This window comes from Grampus griseus, assembly GCF_964374135.1.
Source record: "Grampus griseus genome assembly, chromosome: 18".
Classification (NCBI taxonomy): domain Eukaryota; kingdom Metazoa; phylum Chordata; class Mammalia; order Artiodactyla; family Delphinidae; genus Grampus; species Grampus griseus.
In genome coordinates, this window is record NC_139012.1 from 55800181 (window position 1) to 55820771 (window position 20591).

At 39.1% G+C, this 20591-nt stretch overlaps 1 protein-coding gene across 3 annotated transcripts in view; it reads left to right on the forward strand.

Moving 5' to 3' along the window:
* DGKH (diacylglycerol kinase eta) overlaps nt 1–20591 on the forward strand; it is a gene marked incomplete at its 5' end in the record, with an annotated part of 172228 nt that overhangs the window by 7910 nt on the left and 143727 nt on the right. The gene's annotated exons all lie outside the window — the stretch shown is intronic.

A 20591-nucleotide genomic window follows, 5' to 3' on the forward strand; every position in this document is an offset into this window, starting at 1 on the left:
AATTCATTCTATACCTATTTTTATGAGAATTTGTTTTCTAAGGTTAATGGACCCATATATGAAAATAGAACTTTTATTATATGTCTGTGGATTCATGTTTGCACCTGCCTCCTTATTTTCTAAAATAAATATGTGTAAGCACACACACAACTGCTAACAAGCTGCACTTAGGGAAGAGTCAAAGATGCTTCTTTTTTTTTTTTTGGTACACGGGCCTCTCACTGTTGTGGCCTCTCCCACTGCGGAGCGCAGGCTCCGGACGCACAGGCTCAGCGGCCATGGCTCGCGGGCCTAGCCGCTCTGCGGCATGTGGCATCTTCCCAGACCGGGGCACGAACCCGTGTCTCCTGCATAGGCAGGCAGATTCTCAACCACTGCGCCACCAGGGAATCCCAAAGATGCTTCATTTTTAAGTGCACATCTTGTAACCTCCTTTTAACGGTGACATTTTTAATTTAATATAATTTTGATAAATTAAGGATATGGAGTTTAATGTATTTTTAGAAGATTAAGGCTAAACAAAATAGGGACTTTCCTAACAGAGAGTACCTTTAACATTTGAAATCTTAGTTAAAAAAAAAAAGTTCCCAAAACTGTGTTAATAATGGGCAAAATGGCAGGTTTTAAAAAAATGGTATTTTTATACATTCAACTGAAATGGTAAAAATTCCATGTATACTTACATCAAGATTGACCAGTAAATTTATACTGTTTGGAAGAAAATTTAGAGATAACTCTAATTTGAATTGAGTAAAGTCAAACAACAAATTTGTTGGGAGTACCACTAAAATTTGAAGGGTTCTTGAACTCATGATGATAGCTACGACTATACTCTTTAAATTTGATATTATCTATGGTTTGGGGTAAAGCATCTATATCGAGACTAAGAGTAAATTCAGAAAGCATGTTTATTCTTGGTTTTCCATTTAACTTTCTCACAAAAATATTTAGCACATAATGTTTTGCCATGATTAGGGATAATTAGTGATCATTAAATGAAACGTTCCTTAAATTTCTAAGATGTATTTATTGAATTTCAGAAGTTCTGTCTTTTATACTAGCTTATACAAGTGCATACAAGTTCATCAACATTATCATATATGGACACATGAAATCAGGGCCTAAACTGGCTGAAACTGGTGGGCCTTGTCCTCCCTGCCTGTCCCAACCCCCCAATCCAGACTGTTCATCTCTGCTACAGATTTCATCAGTTACATCTCTTAACCACAGGTACTGATTCTCAGGGTTGAGGGCAGGACAGTGGACAGAATTCATAGAATGGGAACTGCTAAATTTAACTGTTGGTTTCCAGTCTTCAGTTATGATCCAGATGAGAGTTAAGGGAAAAGATCTTTAGAAAAGGACAGACACGCTTGATCCCTTCCACAGGTGTGTAAGATAGAGGAGACTGGAGGAGAAGGAGGCCCTGAGATTAGCCCAAGGCTTAGTCATATTTAAGACAGCAGGAGCTTGTATATCCCGAAGATAAACCAAGGGACCACTAGGTGTCACAAGTTGTGATTACTAATGGTATCTTCTGCCCTGGTTATGTAGCAGCCTGGGGTGGTGTTTGTGGCACACGCACACGTATTTACACGTACATATCCATGTGCTTACATATGTCTGCACGTATATGCTCTCTCTTTGGAAAGCACTTATATACAGACATACAAAGGGCCTACAGCAGAGTGAGTTGTGCATAGAGGTCGTAAGTATTTCTTAAATGAATGACTGTGTGTATATATTACATACATACATATAATGCTTCATATATATGGGTATTATTGTTAAAATGCAGTACTTATTTTAGTGTCCTTTAAGATCCTTAGGATCATAAAACTGTTTGGTGTCTAGTTTAGGTCTGGAGTGAAAAACAGCCAGTAACTTAAGTAATTACCTTATTTGAAGTGAAGTGAAGTGAAGTGAAGTGTTCCTTTTTGTGAATGCTGGTTAATGTTTTAAATAATTTGAGTGTTAGTGAAGAACCTTAAGTTAATTGTGGCATTTGGAAGGTATCCAGACTTTTCTTAATTGAAAAAGTAACGAGTACATACAGTAAGACGTTCAGACAGTGTGAGAGGATATTGGTGATGGTAGAGTATCCAGTGAAAAGTAATCTTCCTCCCACGTTAGACCACATAGTCTCTGTCTCAGAGGCAATTGTTGACATTTTCTTGGTGTGTTTCCAGAAAATTTCTATGCACATACAAGGATATATGTGTGTGTGTGTGTGTGTGTGTGTAAATATGTAGTATTTAAAAAATACTAATGAGAACATTCTCTACACATTCTGCATCTCGTTTGTTTGAAACATGGAGATCATTTCTCTAATGCTTGACTATGACTACCTCATTCTTTGTAATGATGGCAAAGTATTCCATTATATTAGGTTGAGCTAAGTGAAGTTGCTCTGTCAGTAGGTCAAAATGGTAGAGAGTAGGGCCGGGAGGTGGGGAAAATGGGGAGAAGTACACACTTTCAATTATAAGATGAATATGTTCTGGGGATTTAATGTACAGCATAGTGACTGTAGTTAATAATACTAACTTGTGTATTGTGTACTTGAGATTTGCTAAGAGAATAGCAAAGTATTCCCACCACACACACACACACACACACACTCTTAGCTGTGAGGTGATAGATATATTAATTAACTTAATTGTGGTAATCATTCCACAATGTATATGTCTATCAAATCATCACATTGTGTACTTTAAGTATATACAATCTTACTTGTCTGTTATACCTCCATAAAGCTGTTAAAAATGGTCCAACATGGGAAATTTCATACGGTTTAACCTGCATGTTATGTCATCATTTAATTAACCAGCTGTCTATGAAAGGAAATATGGGCTATTTTAAGACAACACTAATCTCAGCTTTTTTGCAGTGGATACGATGTACTTTTTTTTTTTTTTTTGCGGTACGCAGGCCTCTCACCGTTGTGGCCTCTCCCGCTGCGGAGCGCAGGCTCCGGACGCGCAGGCTCAGCGGCCATGGCTCACGGGCCCAGCCGCTCCGCGGCATGTGGGATCCTCCCGGACGGGTGCATGAACCCGTGTCCCCTGCATCGGCAGGCGGGCTCTCAACCGCTGCGCCACCAGGGAAGCCCACGATGTACTTTTTAAATAAAGAATAAATAAGACTGGCATGCCTTTTAAATTAGTGTGGTTTAATAAAATGCTCATGTACATTTTAGTACCCTTGTCACATCCTCATATTGTATGCTCTTTGTTCCCGTTTTCATTTCCCATTTTTTCCTCCTGTTTCTTTGCCTTGCTGTCATCTCTACTATTTTTCTCTTTCTCTGTTTTTCACTTTTTTCCTTTCTCTGTATTAGCTAAATGGAATTTCAGGTAGTCTCATCTAGCTACCCAGGTGCTAAACGCTAGATAATTTTATGGGTGCCTCGATTTCCCCAAAGGAAAAAAAAATCACTTATATACAAAAGTTTAAATAGTGCTGATGTGGGGAAGCCAAAGGGAGCTGTAACTCATCAAATCTCTTCCTCTCTCTTTACCCTTGGCTGTTATCCCTAAATTCTTAGTCTTGTTTCGAGGAGAAGCTTGATTTTGCATTCAGATTTACTATTGTAGAGAATTTCACAGGTGTTTGCTGGGAGTGAGACATTCTGAAACAGCACCGATACAACCTCAGACCAGCTTGGTTTTGAACATGCGTGTGAAGGATAGTCGGTTTGCTTTTTGTTGGCCCATGAATACTGTAGTCTTTCATTTTGCAGCAAGTGGCTGGAGGAACATTGGTCAGGCTTATAGACTAGGACTGTTCAACCGTCATAAGCCAAACAGTGTAAACAAGTGGAGCCATCTCAATGACTTTTTTTCACACTGACTCATCTTGGTTAAGGTCTTGAAGCTTCATGTGTCAAAACTATTTCCTAATTTGGTTTATTATGCGCGCATTTATATTTTTGACATTTATGTCTTCTTACAGTTAATTTTAATGTCCATAAATGGGTCTCTAAATTTAGGTAAAACATACCTAAACACTGGAAAGATATTCAGAACTTTGCAACATTGTATCTGGATTAGGACCTCTCTTTCAGCCCATTAAAAGGATAACCTTCAGTTCTTCAGTTGGTACCTTGGTTTTACTTTAACACAAAGGATGTATAAATAAACTCTTATATCTTTATGGTAAGGTATAATCAATATGGAAATATTGATTTGTATTTTTCACTGCTTTATGAGATACAATTTGTGCGATTAAAACATTATTTTTCACCATAAACCTTCGATAGAGTAGATTAGGGAAGACTTGCTCAGTGCTTTTCAGGTTGTAGGTGGCAGCCCATTAGAGGGTCATGCTGATTCATATCCAGTATTTAAAACAGAAACAGAATAGATTCAAAAATACTATTTAAGACTTTTAGCCACAGTTCTGCATGGAAACATTGGATTGGGTAATGATCCAGATAGGACGGGAAACAGAAACAAGGCCAGAAGATTGTTAAGAAATAAAGTAATATTAACAGGTTTATTGTTCAGAAACTCAACATGATGTGAAAGGCAAGTAAGAGTTTTTACATTTTGATAGGTGATGAGCAGGAAGATACCTTGAATTAGAATAATTAACATTCATCTAGGCAGAAATCAGCTAACTTTTTCTATAAAGGGCCAGGTAGTAAATATTTTAAGCTTTGTGGGCCGCAGTCTGTGTTGGAATTACTCAGCTCTACTGTTGTAGTATAAAAGCAGCTATAGATAATACTTAAATACCTATAGGAAGCTGAAATGTGGTATATGTCTATATGTGGTAAAATGTGACTGCGTTTGTTCCAATAAAACTTTATTAAAGGATGTTAACATTTGAGTTCATAATATTTTTATGTGTTAAAAAATATTCTGTTTTTAAAAAAGCCATTGACACATGTAAAAACCTTCTTAACTTGTGGGCTGTATACTATCAGGTGCCAGAAGTATATATGGCCCATGGATTTGTCTTGTGGGCTGTAGTTTTTTGATCCCTATCCTAGGTGATGGAAAACGGTTTGCAAAGCACTACAAAGTTAAGGTGCTGTGAAATGCAATCAGTGTTTAGGGGACCAAAAATAGCTAGATTTCAATCCATTTAAAACCCTCATCTTTGTAGAACATTTTATTTTTAGCTTGGTTTGCCTCTTTGCTTCCATTTTAATGTGAACTAAATATAGACTGGAAACTCTGAGTCTTGGTACACTAATATATGGTATAACAGCTTTCTTTCCATTTTGATTACAAGTTAAACATGATATCCCATTATTAAAGATAAGAGAAGTAATAGCTAATTTACTAAACCTTTACATATAACTTAAGATGCATTATTTGAAGGTATCTAAATTTAGAAAGCTTCCAGTTAGTTTAAGGTTGCATGTTTGCTATTGTGGTGAGAGTGATGGAAGGTTATATGAAACTACTGTTGTAAATGACTCGGGGCTCCGTACTGTTTCCAGGGTACAGTGTTTCACTCATATTGGATTTGTTAGGGTTTACTTGCTCAGGAAATACGTATACAGCAAAGGTTTTAATTAAAGAGAGTTTGTTTCATGTCTAAAAATAGACCTTTGAAAAAGACCATAACATGTTCGTTATATGTCCATGCCCATTACATTTTCCCTTGGCAAATTAGTTTGATTTTGTTGGGTATGGAGTATTTTTTTCTGTGAATATTTAATTATTTGAAACACATTTGTATTTTTGATTTGGTTAAGTGGCTTAAGATGGTCGATAGCCATTGTTGATAATGGCCTTAATTTAAGATTCAATGTACATTGTTTCTACTTTAGATTGTCACTTATTTTTTTCAAATGAATATATATGGCAATAATTCCCCTCCCTGCCTCCCCCTCTCCCCCCGCTTTTTGTTAGAAGGATATTGGGAAGACTTGTTAGCCTCTTGTTTTCGTTTTTAATTTTTATTGGAGTATAGTTGATTTACAATGTTGTGTTAGTTTCTGCTGTACAGCAAAGTAAATCAGTTATACGTTTACATATATCCACTCTTTTTTAGATTCTTTTCCCATATAGGTCATTACAGAGTACTGAGTACAGTTCCCTGTGCTATACAGTAGGTCATTATTAGTTATCTAAGCCTTTTGTTTTACACCAAGGAAATATGATTAACTTTATCATGTGTGGAGCTGGAATCTCTAACCTTCTCACTGTGCGGTTTGAATACCAGGACTTTCTCAAACCATCAGATTATAATTTAGTATAATAAAGCTTTTTTTAATAAAGCTTGGGGCATTTATGTCAGAAATTTGAAGATACCTTTCTCCTTAGCATTTTATTGTTTACAGAGCAGTTTTATGTACATGATCTCATTGAACAGTTGCTTAAAACCATATGAATTTTACAACTGATAAAACTGAGACCAAGTTTGAACATCTGCCGAGTAAATGGCAGGGTTGGAACTCAAAAGCAGGACTTTGAAACAGTGGATGGCTTCCAAACGTCTTCTTTTAAGTCCCGTAAGCTTCTTGGGTTTTGAAACTTCACATCTACAGTGTACAAGTATGGATGTATGCGGGTGTCTCCTTACCTCTCCTGCCTCTTCTCCTCTCCCCTAAATTCCCCTCTCCTCCCCCTTCCCTTCCCTCCTCCTTCCTGCCCAGCCCTTTATTCGTTTGTTTAATCTGTGAACGTATCTGTGACCAATGTTTTAGGTATCCTAATGCCTTTTTGCAATCGAAACCTCTGTTTTTAGTGAGACGTTAAAGAGGGTATGTTTGAAAAGTGAATTGTGGAATAAAAAATTTCAGCTGAAATTTATATTAATTTTAATTACTGTTGGACAAATCATGGAATTGCTTTGAAAATGTCTTTAGAAGGACTAATTTAGAAGAAATGCTTATAGGTATCTAACACTTCAAATAGATTTTCAAAGAAAACTGTTATTTTCACTTTTATAAGGTAAGATGCTGTTTTTAAAAGGTCATGGTATAGCGCTAAAAAGAATTATATAAAGTACTTTTCCATTGGCCTATTAAGGCATAGTTGAGGAAAAAATATGAGTAAAATTTATTTTTAAATAAAAGGCTAAGGAATGAAAATGACATTTTGAGGGCCCGATTTTCTCCATCTGACTTTTTTTTTTTTTTTTGCGGTACGCGGGTCTCTCACTGTTGTGACCTCTCCCGTTGCGGAGCACAGGCTCGGGACACGCAGGCTCAGCGGCCATGGCTCACGGGCCCAGCCGCTCCGCGGCATGTGGGATCTTCCCGGACTGGGGCACGAACCCGTGTCCCTTGCATCGGCAGGCGGACTCTCAACCACTGCGCCACCAGGGAAGCCCTGACTCTTTTATTTAGATTAAGAAAGGGTTCCAGGGTGTATACCTGAGCAGGCACACTGTTTTGAGTGGGATTATTTGTACAAACTCATATAGTACTTTAAAATTATGTTATAATATTATATGTATGTATGAATATATACTATCTCCGTGGTTTGTGAAGCATAGTGGTAAAATGAACACCTGTGAACCAGCTTTGGAATGAGAACATTTTCAACATCACGCATCTACCTGTGTGCCCCTTGTCTTTTCTACTCCTTTGTTGCCCCTCAATTCATTCAAAAAGGTATTTATGGTGTCCATGTACTGTCATAGGTGCCGGGGATAGAGCAGTAAACAAAACCAAAATAGATGAAAACCCCTGCCCTCATGGGGCTCACATTTTAATGCAGGGAGAATTTATAACTTATAAATATGTAAAGTGCATAGTATATTAGAAGGTGAGAAGTGCTATAGAGAAAAGAAGCATGAATGGGAGCGGGGATGGGGTAGGAAGGGGAAGGTCTTCCTGAGAAGGTGACATCTGAGCAATGACCTTGAGGAAATGAGCTACGCAGACCTCTGGCGGGGGTGGGGGCGGAAAGAAGTCAGGCAGAAGGAACAGAGGCTGCAAAGATCAAGAAACAAGCTACAACAAGGAGGCGGTCTGTGGGGCTGAAGTGGGGTGGGGGGATGGGAGTGGAGGGGAAGCAGGTGGAAAGCTAGAAGTAGGTTAACAGTAAGGTCGTGTAGAGTTCCTTGCTTGGGGTTCATGCATTCCATAGTCTGGATGGGCTTCAGAGGGCTCCCCAAATTTTGTGTCCACAGGTATGCCCCTCAGAAGACTAAAACCACTGATTTGTAGAGGGGAATTGCAGGACAGGCAATAAAAGACAGATTAAAAAAATACAAACACGAACTATAACCATCTGTTGTTGTTGTCCTTTGGAGAAATGCTAAAATTAGGAGTGGGTTCAGTGCAATGCAAGGAGAAACTCCATTGGACAGCAGGGTCCCTTGGGGCAGTTAGGTAGTGTCGGGTTTGCTTCTCAGCTATTCCATGTGCAATTAGGTGACCTTTACCATGTTACTTAACGTGGCAGAGAATGCTGTGCCCCTCAATATCTGGGTTCCCCCTGTCCTTCCTGGCCCGCTTTTAGACTTCAGTTCCCGCGTGCAGATAGGTGGGGCTGTGTAAGCTGAGTTTGGGCCGCTGGAATATGCGTGGGCAGGATGTTTGTCACTTGGCTTCTGAAGCCATTTGTGGGACTCTCCATGCTTTGTCCCTTCTCTCACGTGCCAGACGGATGTCGATTATCCAGTGGAAGGAGCTTGGATCCCTGACTCATAGAGCAGAGCCTCTGTGACCCTGCCCCCAAGCCTCATTGGCCAAATTGGATCGTGACACAAAAGGGAAATGGACCTTTCACTGTGTTAAGCCCCAGAGATTTGGGTATTGTTTGCTACAACAGTTAGCATACTCTTAACCAGGACACTTCATTTCTCTGAACTTCGGATTTCTCATTTGCAAAATAGGGATAGTGATTCTGACCTCACAGGGTAGGGATGAGGATTAAGGAAATACACAGTATGCTTTTGTATCCCTGATGATTATAATTCTTTTCCAAAACTGGTATAAAATCCTGATAGTGCAGTTATTCCTGATACACGTGCCTTCTCAATACTGGAATCAGTAGGCTACACAGACCACTGTCCTTTGTTGACTATTTAGTGGACTTGATAAAACTATATATGTATATATAATTAATTTATTAATTTTTGCTGTGTTGCGTCTTCGTTTCTGTGCGAGGGCTTTCTCTAGTTGTGGCAAGCGGGGGCCACTCTTCATCGCGGTGCGGTGCGCGGGCCTCTCACTATCGCGGCCTCTCTTGTTGCGGAGCACGGGCTCCAGATGCGCAGGCTCAGTAGTTGCGGCGCACGGGCTTAGTCGCTCCGTGGCATGTGGGATCCTCCCAGACCAGGGCTCGAACCCGTGTCCCCTGCATTAGCAGGCAGATTCTCAACCACTGCGCCACCAGGGAAGCCCAAAACTATATATTTTTACAGACCATTATTTTGTAATTTGGAAAACTGTCTTTGCCGCCGTGCAGGGCCCTTTGGACATACGAAAACCCATACTGCCAGAGCAGTGAAGATGGGCTCCCTCGATGACTTTCATGAGGTCCAACCTTGTTTCTAGAGTAAGATATGCTACAGATGTCTTAGGAAAAAATACTTTATTAAGAACAAACGACCACTTGGAGGTGGTAGTGGAGATAATTGGCCAGGTAGGCTTTTAGGTGCATCCATGGCCACGTCTGCTTTTATCCTGGACTGATCTTTACACCTTCCCTTTCTCCCCTTCCTCAGCCCCCACAATCTGGCTTTTGCCCCAGACACTTCATGAAAACCTCTTTTGCAAAGGTCACTAATGATCTAATTGCTAACATCCAGTGGTCTCTTTTTAGTTTTCACTCAGCTGTGTTTCTTGCAGTTTTGACACTGTTGACCTTTTTTTTTTTCTCACGCCTTCCCCCCCACCTTTTTTTTTTTTTGCGGTACGCGGGCCTCTCACCGTTGTGGCCTCTCCCGTTGCGGGGCACAGGCTCCGGTCGCGCAGGCTCAATGGCCACGGCTCACGGGCCCAGCCGCTCCGCGGCACGTGGGATCCTCCCGGACCGGGGCACGAACCCGTGTCCCCTGCATCGGCAGGCGGACTCTCAACCACTGCGCCACCAGGGAAGTCCACGCCTTCCCCTTTTGCTTTCAAGGTTTAATCCCTCTTATCTTTCTCATTAGCTTTTACTCCCTCTCAGCCTCCGTCCTTGATTCCTTTTGCTAATGCTGAATGTGTGTGTTTCCTAGGATTCTCACTCTCCTTGCTTTTCCTTGGTTGATCTGATCCATTAGGTTAGGCTTTGACTACCAGCTGCACCCATCTTTCTCCAGCCTGTGCTCTCTCCTGAGATCTGGACCCTTTGCCTACTAGACATTTCCTATGGTGGGTCCTGTAACCGTCTCAGCCTCAATATTTTCACAAACAGATTTAAATACACAAGCTCCCCGCCTCCCTGGCCACATTTTGCTCCATTATTTTTATAGGAAGGATTTGCCTTGTAGTTAACTCTGATTTTTTGTTTTGCTGATAATATTCATTAATTCATTTGCTTTTAGCAAATATGCGTTCAATGCCTACTGTGGCTAGGCCGAGTGCCAGGGCCTGGGGAAACAGTGGTGTATAAAGCAGATACAGTCCCTTGCCTCATGGAGCTCAGTTAGCAGTCACCAAGTTTGGTCAATTGTGTATTTTCATAGATTATCTCCCTTAATCCTCATAATAAAACTAAGTAGGTAGGTACAAATATTATCCCCATTTTAGAAACAAGGAAACCAAGGTTTAGAGAAATCACTTGCCCAAGGTCACCCAGCCATCAGGCGACCTGCTGGATGCCTGATTTAACTATTATGATGTATAATACTGTCCCTTTCTCTACTGCTTGTATCTGTGGTGAGTTCATTCCTTCCTTCTCATTTCTATTGCTGTTTCCCCAACCTTCACTTAAACTTTATAATTTAGCATGTGGATTTTTGTCATGGATTTGCTCTCTGGTCCCTTCTCTGCTACTCCTCTGCCAGAGCTATCTTTATAAAAGAGAAGTATGATCATAATACATTTTGCATCAACTCTTAGTCATTACCCATTACTGGTGGGATAAAGTCTAAATTTCTTAACATTGCTTCCTAGTTCTTTCTCAGTTTAATGCTAAACTACCTTTCTATTCATTTAATCATTATTTATTGAGTACTGTTGTAGTTGCTAGAATGGCAAAATCACATAAAAAAGCCTGCTTACTAGAGCTTGTAGTCTATTGAGGGAGAAGTTAATAAACATGTAAGGAAATATATATCAGATGTTCATAAGCATAATTAAGGAAAATAAAACAGGATAAAGGGAGAGGGAGTGATGGAGCGGTGTGTGTACAGATGAGTGTGTGTAAAGTATTTTGAGTGAATTGGTCCAGGAAAGACTGTCTTTGATGAGGTAATATATATATATATATATATTTTTAACATCTTTATTGGAGTATAATTGCTTTACAATGGTGTGTTAGTTTCTGCTTTATAACAAAGTGAATCAGGTATACATATACATATGTTCCCATATCTCTTCCCTCTTGCATCTCCCTCCCTCCCACCCTCCCTACCCCACCCCTCTAGGTGGTCACAAAGCACCGAGCTGATCGATGAGGTAATATTTGAACAGGGATCTGAATGAAGTGACATGAGCCATGCAGATATCTGGTGTCAGAGCATACCAGGCAGAGTCAATACTGTGGTCTCCAGTCCTGGCCACTGTTGTCCTGTGGGCAGTCACGCCAAACCCCTCTCTGTTCCCAGAGTCAGGCAGGTGCTGTCACACCTCCAAGTCTTTGCATGAGTTATTCCATCTACCTGGAATGCCTCCTCTTTCCTGTTTCTCTGCCTAATTTATTTTATACCATCATTTCCCCACATCTCTGAAAATATCTGAAGTGGTTTACATTCAATTCTGTGTGTCAAGCTTAGGTAAAAGGTAGCTAGGAGTGTAGGACCAGAAGGAAGCTTAGTGGGTTAGTCTATAGAGCAGAGACTCTGCTCTCTCTTTCTCTTTATAAAATATAATATAATATAATAATATACAATGTATAATATAGTAATGTTTTATATATTATACACAATACATAACATGCACAACACAACATATAATTTTATAACACTATAATATATGTTATGTATATTATATAATATATAAAGATATGTTGTATATTTATATATAATATGATATATATATATAATTACATTTTATAAATAGAATAAAGATAAGCTGTAAATTCGGCCCCAAGCTTCATGGCAGCCAGAGCAACAGGATCACTTACAAAATGTTATTGTCAGTGGTGAAAAAGCCCTCTAGATTTTAGCAGGAAAAACCGTTTTTCTGGATCCCAAAGAATGTGTTGTGTTCTGCCAGTCTTCACGGGGTGGGTTACTAAGGGGTGAGGTAGACACTCCCCTACATCATAACACAAATGCTAGAGGTGTCCTTACAGCGTCTCCCCTTGTAAGGTCCGGACACGATCTAAACGGCAACTTCATGGCAGCAGTTCTGGAGGGGATTTAAGTAAGGCAGTTTTAGTTATGGCTAAATCCAGGCATAAAATTCCAAAATATTTTTGAAGATTGAATAAATGGCATGTACTTCAGACAATACTCCTGTTAAACTGGGCGTCTGCTGAAATACTTTCAAAGTATTGTAGCATCTCAGGTTATCTGAAGTTGTTATTTATTTATTCAGGTGCTATTGACAAGAGGGGATTGAGTGGTGTGGTTTTAGCTGATCTAGAAAGAAAAATCTGATGTTTCTCGGTGGTTCTCCACTTCATATGTCTAATAAAATGGTTCTACATCTAGGTTTTTAAAAACTATATTTGCAGTGTTTTATGAGTGCAGTGCAGAATATTAAAAACATGTATACGTTTTAGGAAAATTATGAGAGGAGTGTTGACCTCATGGACCCCTGGAAAGGTCTTGGGGACACTTTGACAATTGTTATGTTTGCACAATGTCTCTGGACTGATTTTTTTTTTTTTTTTTTTGAGAGAGCGAGCCAGGAGGATCTCTGGAGGAAGAGCAGAACAAGCAGAGGGAAAAGCAAATGCGAAGGCCCTGAGGTGGAAACATACCTGAGACAGTCCAAAAATGTTAGGAGGCTGAGGGTGGCTCGGAGCGAAGTGACGGCGGGGGGAGTAAGTAGCAGGGAAGACCCCAAGAGAGGTCAGGGGGACGACAGACATGTTGTGATGATTTTCATGAGACAATATACATATTTAGCCTGGTGGCTGGTACATAATTAACATTTAATAGGTGCTAGTTATTATAGTACTATTAAAGGAATACAGTTGCAAGTTTGATCTTTAAAATAAAAGCAGCCTCTAAAACAAACTCTTTAGAAGTAGGAGAGACATGGAGCCACAGGTAGAGAGAGACCTAGGGGTCAAGTGAGGGCTTCTTTAAAATAGTGAAATGATTCTTTTTTTTAGGAGAAAGAAGAGAATATTGGTGGTCTGAGGAGAATAATCCAGTTGAGAGGGAAGATTAGATGATGCAGGAAAGAGAGGAAAATTCCTGGAGCAATGTTCTTAAATACGTGTGGCAAGATGGGATCTTGTGAGTAGCTGGGAGCTCCTTTGCTGGGAGCAGGGCAGTTTATCCATAGTATTGGGTAGATGCAGTGGTAAGCGTTTCTGGAAGTTCTTTTCTGATTCCTTCAGTTTTCTTAGTGGAATAAGAAGCTGGGTCCTCAGCTGAGAAGATATTAGCGATCTGAAGAGAGAGGAAAAGGTATGAAATACTTGAATGGGGAGAGTGGGAAAGTGAATGGAGTAGAGAAATATGGTGTGAGTATCACGTGGCATTTAGGGCACACCTGAAGTGAGGGGCCGTGAGTTTAAGGTAAGCACTGCCAGCCTGGTATGGGACCATGTTTGGCTGCAAGGGTATAAGCACGGAATAAGTGGAGAATTGGATTAAACCGGGGTTAAGGTTTGTCTCTGTAAATATGGCAAAGCAAGAGGGGATGGGGAAATTGAAGGTGGATACTGGAGGAGAGATTATCATGACAAGCCCTGGCATTTGTGTTAGGTATCCAACGAGTGCTTGAAGCAGGTCCTAGGAAGTAAGGGTGGGACCCAGCAGCTAAGGAAGGGTGGAAGGGAAAATCACTGCAGAGTTAAACTTCAGTCATTCAAATTAAAAAAGAAGAAGAAAGAAGATAAAAGAAAGACTGCCAAAAGAAGCTGTCCAGTTTTAATTGTTTAAATGTTTTACAGATGCATTACTAATAGGTTTTCCTGGGGAAATCTTGAGATCATGTACTCACAGCTTGTGTCCCTCCATCAGTAAAGTACAGAGAATATTTTATGTAGAGCATGCAACAAACAGTTCCTCAAAGAAATAAATAGATCTGGTTTGGAATTTTTTTAAATCATGCAAATGAAACCCTAACATGCATGAAGTAACCCATGAGTCCCAGTTCCAGCTCTTATTGGTTAACTTACAGGACCTCTCTAAGCCTTGGTTTCCTCGTATTAAAGCTCTTGTGAGGATCAAGTCCTTAGCTCAGTGCCTGGCACACAGTAGGTGCTAGTAAATGTTAGCTATGTTGTTCAAGCATCTTGAGGTGAATGGCCCTTTTTCAAGAAGGTGCCTCCGTGCTTACAAGTATATAAGTGAGTGAGGTGCTAGTGAAATCTTCAGTCATAGTGAAAAAAATGTCAGGCTTATTCTGCCTTTGGCATGCCAGAGCTCAGAGCTGTTTGATTGTAAACCTTTTTGTTAAGTTGGGAAGTTTACAGAGATTTTATCGTAAATCTAGTTAAGATTCCACAGCAAAGGGAGGAATGTTGAAGGAGGAGATTCAACTTTCCCCTGGTACCACTTCTGCCTTATCATCACCCATACCTGTCATAACAGTTCTAAATTATTCCCATTTGAGTATTCATGGTCTTTCCCCTCCTCCTCTTTTTTTTTTGGCGGTACGCCGGCCTTTCACTGTTGTGGCCTCTCCCGTTGTGGAGCGCAGGCTCCAGACGCGCAGGCTCAGTGGCCATGGCTCACGGGCCCAGCCGCTCCGCGGCATGTGGGATCCTCCCGGACCGGGGCACGAACCCGTGTCCCCTGCATCTGCAGGCGGACTTTCAACCGCTGCGCCACCACGGTAGCCCTCCCCTCCTCCTCTTAAAGAAGAAGCACTCTAGCTTGTTGGATCAGCTTCTTCGTTCTCCTTGGTTATGGAGCAGGAGAGTAGATAGGATGAGCCGACAGGAAGAAATTCCCTATACAGCAGCAGTACCTTAAGGGTCTTATTATATGTGGTATAACTGAGAGGCTGGAATGAACAGCAAGTCACATGAGCTTGGCTTTATTCTTAAAGCAAAGTGTGAGCATGTGTGAGACATTCCTTGGGAAATACGTGGGCAAAGGAAGAGGACTGGGGTCCTATGTGAGCAAGTAAGAGAAATAGCCAGTAAAATATGGGTCACTGTCATCATTGTGACTCCGTGTATATCTACAGGCTGATAAAGCCTGGGGACTTGATGTACACTTTAATTCACCATCGATAGTATACTATGAGCATGTTATATATAAAATAGTTAAATTATAAAGCAGTGTACACCCATGTTCATGGCAGCATTATTCATAGAAGCCAAAAAAACAGATGGATGAATGGGTAAACAAAATGTGGTCTATACATACAATAGGACATTAGCCTAACAAAGGAGAGAAATTCTGACACTGCTACAACATGGATAAACCTTGAAGACATTATGCTAAGTGATATAAGCCAGCCACAAAAGGACAGATACTGTATAATTCTACTTACATGAAGTCCCTAGAGTAGTCAAACTCAGAGAAACAAAAAATAGAATGGTCGGTTCCAGGGGCTGGAAGGGGTGGGGAATGGGGAGTTAGTGTTTAATGGGTACAGGGGTTCAGTTTTGCAAGATGAAATCGTTCTGTGGATGGATGGTGGTGATGGTCGCACAACAACGTGCATGTACTTAACACAACTGAACTGTACACTTAAACATACTTAAGATGGTAAATGTTACATTATGTGTATTTTACCACAATTAAAACAAATTATAAAGCAACCTTCACAGGAACAGCCCACTATAAACTAAAATACTAATATTACAAGAATTTTTTAGTGAAACACTCAAGAAATGTGCAGAACATCAAGACGATTATGAAAACATCAGGAAAACTATGAAACTTTGCTGAGGGACAAAAAGAATTCAAATGAATGGTCTAAGTTTCACCTAATTTATCTGTAAATTTTACACAATTACAAATACATTTGCTATTGGGATTTTGGCTTGCTGAAATGATCTGAAAGGTCATACAATAATATCTAGTTACATATTGAAAAGGAAGAGTAATGAAGTGGGCCTTAACCAATCAGATTAATTAAACTTAGCACAAAGCTACAAAAAAATTAATGTGGCTTTGATATGGGAATAAAGTGGGAGATCAGTGGAACAGAATAAAAAGTCCAGAAACTTGCCCGTAAATATATAAGAATATATTTTACTATACAGATAATATTTCAAGTCAGTGGTGTAAAAGATGGATTACTCAGTAATTCCTCTTGTGGCAACTAGCTCACCATTCAATTAAAAAAACTGGAAGCCCAATCCTTACCTCACACTATGGACTACATAGTTTCCAGATGGGTTAAAGATCAAATTTATAATAATTAAATCATAAAAGTACTAGAATACATAAAGGTAAGTAATTGCATAGTCTCAGGGTTGGAGACAATTTTAAAATGTGATACTAAGGAAGAAAACAGAAAGTAAAAGCTTGTTGAATCCTGACATATTGAAACTCACCATGAACCAAGTTGCAAGGCAGATGATTTCCCAAATTACTCCTGTGTTTAGCTAGAAAAATTCTCATTCTGAAAAGGGAACCCTCCTACCCTGTTGGTGGGAATGTAAATTGATACAGCCTCTATGGAAAACAGTATGGAGGTTCCTTAAAAAACTAAAAATAGAGCTACCATATGATCCAGCAATCCCACTCCTGAGCACATATCTGGAGAAAACCATAATTCGAAAAGATAGGTGCACTCCTTGTTTACTGCAGCACTGTTTATAATAGCCAGGACGTAGAAGCAACCTAAATGTCCATTGACAGAGGAATGGGTAAAGAAGAGGTGGGGCTTCCCTGGTGGCGCAGTGGTTGGGAGTCCGCCTGCCGATGCAGGGGACACGGGTTCGTGCCCCGGTCCGGGAGGATCCCACATGCCGCTGAGCGGCTGGGCCCGTGAGCCATGGCCGGTGGGCCTGCACGTCCGGAGCCTGTGCTCCGCAACGGGAGAGGCCACAACGGTGAGAGGCCCGCGTACCGCAAAAAAAAAATAAATAAATAAATAAAATAAAATAAGAAGAGGTGGTATATATATATAATGGAATATTACTCAGCCATAAAAAAGAATGAAATAATGCCATTTGCAGCAACATGGATGCAACTAGAGATTATCATACTAAGTGAATTAAGACAGAGAAAGACAAATATCATATGATATCGCTTATATGTGGAATCTAAAAAAAAGGGTACAAATGAACTTATCTACAAAACAGAAATAGAGTTACAGATGTAGAAAACAAACTTATGGTTACCGGGGGTAAGGGGGAGAGGATAAATTGGGAGATTGGGATTGACATATACACAGTATTATATATAAAATAGATAACTAATAAGGAACTACTGTATAGCACAGGGAACTGTACTCAGTACTCTGTAATGACCTATATGGGAAAAGAATCTAAAAAAGAGTGGATATATGTATACGTATAACTGATTCACTTTGCTGTACACTTGAACTAATACAACATTGTAAATCAACTATAAATAAATAAATTTTTATTTATTTATTAAATAAAATAAAATAAAAATTTAAAAAAGATTCTCATATTATGTTTATGACACAAATGTCCAATAATAAAGCATTGTTTAAATGATTTTGCTATATCCCTATCAAAAAATCACTGTTCCTTCAGGTGCACAGTGCCTGGCAGAAAGAAGTTGTTCAGGAGGTACATAAATGAACAGATAGACAAATTAATTCACATCATGTTGACATGGAAGATACCCACAATATAATGGACAGAAAAAGGAGATTATAATACCATGTGTAGCCATGTGTAGCCCCGTGGAAGGAGATAACAGAGATACAGTGGTTTCTCATTGTATTACAGATTTATGGATATTTACTCTTCTCTCTTTATTTCTGTTTTTAAATTCTTTTTACAGGTTACATGTTTGCATTTATAATAAGAAATAACTTTAGTTTTTAAATTTGGATATATCTTATTACAGAAAAATGCAAAACAATTTTTGAATTCTCATACACCAAAGGAATTCAGATACCACTCGGTGTGCATTAATAAAATGTGTCTGATAAATAAGTGGCATAATTCTTCATATTTCTAGAGGTGAATTAAACATTTCTGTAGGAATAATCAAAGGTGGATGGTATTATTCACCTAGCAGCATGCATTAATTTTTCTTCTTCTGTATGAAGGAATAATTGAATAATAATTCAGCAATTTATCATTTCTGTAAAAGCAAAGTCAAACAAAAAACCCCTACAGGTGTGATCCCTACTTATAAATAAGATTACTATAAAGATGTTATTGAGATGTTAGAAGTTGGAAGTCTGCATAACCTAATAAAATCAATAGCCCTTAAAAAGGGTGGTTAAAATTTGCCAGATTTGTAAATATGGCTAGTAAGCTGAACATACCTTAAGACTGACCTAGGCTTTTAATTTGTTTCTTTTAATAAACTTAATATTAACTCTTCAAATTTTTGATAATAAAAAGCCTTGGCTATTGGCAACATTTCTAAAACTTATTTGAACAAAAAATACTTAGCAAATTATAATGTATTGAAAGAACACTAATAGGAACTTGTCTGACAAAATGGACTCCTTTAGTGAAAAATTCCCTTCTTTCAGCCCCTGACACAGAGTATAAGCATGTCAATTAGAAATGCTTCATATGCAGAAACCATTAAAATTTATCAATAATTTGACATTATAAGACAAAATACATGGCCCAAGTCAGTGATAACATATGTCAAATATTAGTGAATTGCTGCCTTTGCGTCACTGTGAGGTCAGAAGTCATACCTTCAGGTATCCGGCAACCTTCAGTGCAACTTGCTGACATCATTGTGTAACACAGCACAACATTTAGTATAATTTTTCACATAATAAACAATACTACATGCATTTACTTAACATTTTATATAATGGATCCTCATCATTCACATGGGTTCTGTATTTGCTAATTCACCTACTTGCTAAAATTTATTTGTAACTCCAAAGTTGGTACTTGCGGTGCTTTGGTGGTCGTTCCCGGACATGCATAGAGTGGTGGAAAATTTGAGTTGCTACACGTGCGTGGCCCCAGCTGAGACTGAACCAGGTGAAAACCTGCCTTCCCATACAGTCAACATGTGTCCTTTGTGTGATCTATTTAGTGAGATATTTTTCACATTTTTGTGTTGTCTCTTGATGATCTCGCTGTTTGAAATGGCCCCCAAACAGTGCTGAAATGCTGTCTCTAGTTTATAAAAGCAAGAAGGCTGCAGTGTACTTTATGGAAAAAAATGTGTGAGTTGGCTAAGCTTCCTTCACGCTTGAGTTATAGTGCTATTGGCCATAAGTTCAATGTTAATGGACCAACAATATGTTTTAAAAGAAACACATAAAATAAGGTTATGTATTGATCAGTTGATGGAATGTCTCATAGGAACTTAATCCTGCATTTCCCCTTGGAGCTATGGTTCAGTATTTGCTAATTCAGTGTTCACAGCAACTTTTTATTTTGAGTTTTGAGGTGTTTTCTTTCTTCTTTCTTTTGTTTCTGTTCTATTCAGTTTTACATTTTTAAAACAATTTTTTACTGAGTTATAATTGACATATTAGTTTCAAGTGTCACATGATTCACTGTTTGAATGTATTGCAAAATGGTCACCACTATAAGTGTAGTTAACATCTGTCACAATTACAGAATTACAAATATTTTTTCGTTGTGATAAGGACTTTTAAAATTGACTCTCTTAGCAACTTTCAAATATGAAACACAGTATTAACTATAGTCACCATGCTGTACATCACATCATGTTCATGACTTATTTATTTAGAATTGAAAGTTTTTGTGCCTTTTGACTCCCTTTACCCATTTGGCCCCCTGCCCTGCCCTCGGCAACCACCAATCTGTTTTCTGTATCTGTGAGGTTTTTTTTTTTGGTTTTTGGTTCTTGTGTTGTTGTTTAGATTCCACATATAAGTCAGATCATACAGTGTTTGTCTTTGTGTGACTTATTTTACTTAGCATAATACCCTCAAGGTTCATGTATGTTGTCACAAATGGCAAGATTTCATTCTTTTTTATGGCTGAACAGTATGCCCATCGATGCATGAATGGACAAAGAAGATGTGATCACACCTTCTTTGTCCATTCATGCATCGATGGGCACTTAAGTTGTTTCCAAATCTTGGCTATTGTAAGCAATGCTGCAATGGACATGGGGGTGCATATATCTTTTTGGGTTAGTGTTTTTGTTTTCTTTGGATAAATACCAGAAGTGGAGTTGCTGAATCATATAGTAGTTCTATTTTTAATTTTTTGAGGAAACTCCGTGCTATTTGCCGTAGGGGATGCACCAATTTACATACCCACCAATATTGCACAAGGGTTCTCTTTTTT